The sequence below is a fragment of the Nyctereutes procyonoides genome, unplaced genomic scaffold (assembly GCF_905146905.1).
Source record: "Nyctereutes procyonoides isolate TBG_1078 unplaced genomic scaffold, NYPRO_anot_genome, whole genome shotgun sequence".
In the NCBI taxonomy this organism is placed as follows: Eukaryota; Metazoa; Chordata; class Mammalia; order Carnivora; family Canidae; genus Nyctereutes; species Nyctereutes procyonoides.
In genome coordinates, this window is record NW_026575140.1 from 50,199,810 (window position 1) to 50,205,864 (window position 6,055).

The window sequence follows — 6,055 nt, forward strand, 5'->3', positions numbered from 1 at the left end:
AGGTCAAGGTTCTTGTGTTACCAGTTTATAGGAAAGCAGAACATTAAACTGGCTCCCCAGCTAACAAGCCAAATCTGGATTGTAGGAAACTTTACAGGACAAAAGACCCAGTTTCTCCAAGAAACATATTGAAAGAAATAAAAGAGAAATGTCAGGGGGATTTATAGATTGAAAAAGGGACTTTGGGTGACATACCAATTAACTTCAAAGTGTACAACTTGGATCCTGACTCAAACTGTAAAACATGCAAAAAAAAATTACATCATGCGGGGAAATCTCAACAATTCCTTTGATTTTTCATATTAGGACCAGCGGGAAGGCAGCCGCGTTCCTGGAGGGAGATGATGGCAGCTGCTACGAAGGCAGTCCCCGGGGAAGCCTGAAGAAACCGCGCGCACACGTCCCTGCGTCCCTGCGTCCCTGCGTCCCTGCGGGCGGAGCTTCCTCAAGCAGCTCCGGGGAGGCGGCCTGCGGTGCGCCTCAGCCCCCGACCTCCGCTCCCACAGCCGCCTCTCCTCCTCTCCAGGGGAGGGCGCTCACGTGCGCGTTCAGCTACGTATGGGCGGAGCCACTATGACGGGATGGGGCGCGTGCGCCACGGAGGCTGCGGACCACAATTCCCAGGAACGCTGGCGTGCCTGGCCCCGCCCAGTGCCCCAGAGTCCCTTTCAAGCCCGGCGCCGGTGCTGCGTGGCGGTAGTGTGGGCCGCGGAGCTGTGTGGCGCGAGCTCCCCGATCTTGGCTCAGGCAGGGCCGAAGGGCGTGTGGGATGAGTTTTAGGTCCGAGCCTAAACTCGGAGGGGAGTGTGATCCTTTGGCTCTCAGGTCCCACTCAGCCAGAGGCGGGCCGTCCCCGGGGGCGGACAGGGGGGCCCACCCCGCCGCCGGGTACTCGCAGAATTTTGGACGCCGAGGAGGAGGAGGGGGTCGAGGCATGTGCAAGAGGAGTCATTTCCGGGAAGCTTCCCTCCCTGCAGTCCTGTTGCATGGAGTGAGCGACCGAAGTCAGGGAGAGGAGCCGGATGCCCGAGTTACACGGCGGTTAGGAGCAAGGCGCTGGCTCGCACCCACGGTCCCTTAAAAGCAAGACTGGGAAGCGAGTGCACGAACACTGGGGACTCGGAAAAGGAAGGGGAGACCCTTCCCCTTGGGCGCCCCACCTTCCGGGGGTCTCCGCGGACCGAAGACCGAGGGCTCCAGGCGCGCCGGCGCGGCGCGGCCAGCAGGGGGCGCGTGGCTCGTCCGCCCGCTTCCCCAGCCCCGGGGTTCTGCCCTCATGCCTCGGGGCACCCACTCTCCTGCCGCGCGTCCGGAGGACGCTCCTCATTATTTTGCCTGGTGTTGGGCCAAGGCAGTAGACCTCACCCCCCAGCCCAAGGTGTAGACACAGTTGGCTGACTTGTTCTGTAGGCTCAGGAAATACTTCAGGCCTTGTGGTCTCTGTTTCACAACTTTGTGGCTGTAGCAGGAAAGCAGCCAAAGACCATACTAAATGCATGTGGTGGTGTTCCAGTGAAACTGTTGACTCTGAAATTTGAATTTCATGTATCAGGAAATATTTTTTCCGACCATTTAAATGCAATGTGTTCTACTCCAGTGTCCGATATGAATGAATATAGTATCCCAGGTGTAGTTTTTAAAATATTTTGTTTATTCATGAGAGATACAGAGAGGCAGAGGGAGAAGCAGGCTCCTTGAAGGGAGCCTGATAGAGTCAATCCCAGGACCCCAGGGTCACGACCTGAACCGAAGGCAGACGCTCAACCATTGAGCCACCCAGGCGCCCCTCAGGTGTAGGCTTTAATCAGTGTACAGTGGAGTGAGATTATTACTTTTCAACTTCTGGGTATAGATCAGATTTAGAATGACCTGAGATTTTTCTTCAGGAAAAGACCTCTAAACAACTTGGCACAGGAACTTTATTTGGATGCTTCTGTCTTCCCTATGGGTAAGCCACAAAGGGCCCCAAATTTTTGGTGGGAGATTTCCAGTCTTCTACACTGGGAAGGACAGTTATCAGAGAAGTGATATGCCAAGGGCCCTGAGCATCCCTCCAGTTCCTGCTGGTATGCCAAGAATGCAGGCTTCATTGTCTCTACCTGGGCCATTTATCAGCCTTGTGTGTATAGCAAGTATATATGCAGGATGGGGGCACCTGGGGGTGAGGAGACAAAGAGCACGTTTGCTCACAATTCACTGTAAAGGTAGTGATTCCCCCAGGCTTTCCTATAACAGTCCACTGTTGCTGCTGGAATCCAGGGCCCACCTGTGTCACCCTCTTGCAATTTGGGGTGGGCGTGCAAGTCAAGAATAATTGGCTTAGATGTGAAGTCTGGCTGCTTTTGCCCGGAGTAAGAAAGTGCTTTGTCTATGACCCAGGAGCCTCATGTCTTCTCCGTCTATGAAATAATGACAGGCTAGTTTATCAACCCCTGCGAGGTAAAATCCCAGGGCCTTTAAAGTCCTGGACATGTATTTTTCTGAGAATGGAATCTTCTTGATTGTTGTGCAGAAATGCCTGCAGAGTTGCACTCATTTACTGAGGGGCCTATTTACCATGTGCAAGGTGCTGTATTTGGTATAGGAGACACAGAAATGAGTATAATAGTCTCTCCTTTGTTAGGAGCATATTCTCTAGAAGGAAAGATGGCCATTCTTCTGAAGGTCTTAACTTTTATTTTTTAAACTAAGCTCTACTCACGATGTGGGGTTCAAACTCGCAACTCTGAGATTAAGAGCTACATGCTCTCCCAACTGAGCCACCCACATACCCCTACTCAGTATTCTTGTTTCTCTAACATCCCAATCTAAATCCTTAGTGAGTCCTATACTCTGCCTTCAAAACATACTCAGCATCAGGTCATTTCTCACCACCTCTGCTGCAACAACTATTTCTCCTCCGAATCTCTGTAATAGCTTCCTACTTCTGCCCTTGTTGCATTTTAGAATCACCTGGGGAACTGAAGAAATACTGATACCCAGTCTCCATCCCAAGTGAAATAAATCCGCATCCCTTGAGGTGAGGCCCCAGCATTGGTAATTTTAAAAGCTCCCAGGTTCATTCCAATGTGCAGCTGAGAGTGAGATCCACTGCTGTTGACAATGAGAAGACACTAGGGTTTCAAGCAGATGGTGACCTCGTTGAATGTACTACTCCACCTGTAGAGCTGTGGTGGCCTTAAATGTTTTCACAGGACTTCAGCAAAAGTGTTGGAAGAGGGCAGCCCCAATGGCCCAGCGGATTAGCACCTGCCTTCAGCCCAGGGCATGATCCTGGAGACCTGGGATCAAGTCCCACATCGGGCTCCTCCCATGGAGCCTGCTTCTCCCTCTGCCTATGTCTCTGCCTCTCTCTGTGTCTCTCATAATTAAATAAAAATCCTTAAAAAAAAAAAAAGTGTTGGAAGATACATTGAAAGGGGTGAGACTGGGGCAGGGTGAACACTTACTCATTATGAAATGATCTTAACAAGAGTTGATTAAAAGCCTGAAATGAGGTAGTGGCAGTGGGGATCGAGAAGAGATGGAACTGGAATATATGGCAATAGGCTGTAACTACAGGTAAAGAGCAACGCAGCTTCTAACCTTCCAGCAGTTACTGTGAATTTAAAAAAAAAAAAAGATTTTGGGGTGAAAGTTGTTTTAGATTAAACCCCCAAAGGTACTTCTGAGTTACTTCCAGGCAAGAACATTGACTAACCTGGTTCTGAAACTTGGGAAAGATCTGGGTGGGAGACCAAAATTGAAATGGGAGTAGAGAGGAGTGCATTCTTTGTTGGGCTATTCTCATTTTTAAAATGTCAATTTAAGAAACCGTATAGGAAGGGAGACAAAAACAAACTTCCAATGCTCTAATCTCAACAAAATACATAATTTTATAAAATCATAGGTACATACTGTTTGTGCTCTGAATTTCCATTAGCATTAATCTTACAGGAAGAATTCAACTAAGTGCCAGAACCATGTGTTCCAACTCTTATTGTCACTGTATGACTATAGGACCTCAGGCAAGACACTTCAGCATCATGGGTATCACTTTCCCCATCCATCCAGAGGACTCAGTGTTGCTTGCAAGCTCACACATATATTTATACATATCACTATAGTGCACATGCTCGCCAATTTTAATGGCTATAGTGTTCTAAGGGGCTAATAATTGTAGTGAAATATAGAGCCATGAAGAGAATAACAGAAATAGAGGACTAAGTACATTTACAGGCACATGCAAGTGAATCAATACCAGAAGATATAGTTGAAGAATGAAATCTAACACTCTTAAAGCTGTGAAAACCAAATAAAAGTTCAGCAAGAAAAACAAGCACGTAGATTTGCATGAAACAGATCCTCAGGATTCAAAGCTAGATCTTACCAGAAACCTGCTTTGAAGAATGTGATGGGAAAGATGAGATTAGCTTATAAATATGTAAATTATCAGGACATATAACAGTTAAAACATACTAGGTATATTTTAAGTTGCTGTCTTAACTGCTAATTAACCAGAGAACTGACAAGCTCCCTTAAAATCTGCTGGCCTTGGCACAAGATCTCATGTGGTTACACTTGATGCCTTCTAGTATACAAACACTTCCGTCCTCTCCAATTTAGCTGTATGCTTCCCAGTTTGTCCCAGTATGTAATTACATCTCTACGATTATTGTGTAAGTGATGAAATGGGTGCAAAGAGTTGCCTTTATGAGAACTTAAGTTGAATGGTTGGAAAGACTAAAAGGCTACTTGCTAATGACACTCCAGAAGCAAGGAGCATGCCTAGTGCCCAGATCTTGGTTTCTAAATATTTGCCTATTTAGTCAAAGATTGAGAAATGGCTCATTCATTCCATATCCAGGGCATTGAACCCAAGTTATGTCATGTCACAAGAAATGAAGTCCCTAAAGACCAGAGGAGGAATGCCAGAGGATGAAAGGGCTACTTGAAGGGCTCCAACTGGCCAAGTTTGGGACAATTTGAGCAACAGAGACAATGGCCACAATTGATTTTGAATACATGGAATCACTTGTCATCACTGCCAACTCCTTACTCTGAAAACTGGTAAGGAAAGGAAGATTTTAAGTATGACTTTACCTCTAGTGCATTCCCAGCTGATGACAGAAAGCTCTGTCCTACAGAATTATGCATCAGTAAACACAGAAGGAAAGAAAATTGCCATTTTGCAAATCTTAGAATATGTGCTGCCAAAGCAAGCACACTATTTTGCAAATCTTAATGAAATAACTGGTTCAGGGAGTGATCATCCTCACTGGATATTAAAACTTCCACATGACAGATTGTTGGTAAACAGGTTATCTGTATGCTGCCAAAGTAGCAGTCCACAGATGAACCACTACAGGAAAAACATCTTCACATTGGGAAGACAGGGTGGTTACCATGTCACCTGAGTGATCAGGTTTCACATCACTGATAGTCAACCAAATGTTAATCAGACTTTTGATGTGATGCAACAGGAAACACACCTGTAAAGTGTTAATGTTAAACATGCTGAGCCCGAATCCAGTCAACGTTTTGGCCCTAAATGCTAGTTTACAGAAAACCACAGGGGTCACAGGAACCAGATAAACCACATATAAACAATCAGTTAAATCTTGAATGTGAGACATTCTACAACTGACCTGCTATATTTAAAAGAAAAAAAAAAGGTTCTGGAGAAAATCAGAAGTGGGAGACACCTTGATAGATGAAACAGATATAACAAGTAAACATAATGTGTGAAATGTGACAGCATCAACAGGGAAAGTTTAAACAGGAAGCATTAGATATTTGAAAATTACTATTCATTTTTTGAGGTATGTAATGGAATGTGGTTATGTGAAATTCTTTCCTTATTTTTACGAGATGCTGAAGTATTGGATGAAATGTCTAACTTTCCAACTGTTCAGTAAAAAATGTTAACATTTTAAAGCTAGGTGGCAGATATACAGTTTGTTTTATTAACTTTTCTGTATATTTCAACACCTTTGTAGTAAGAAAGTTGTGGAAAATAAGACTGCTAAAAAAAACTTGGATTACGAGTGGCTCAGACAACTGTAAAAGTGGGAAA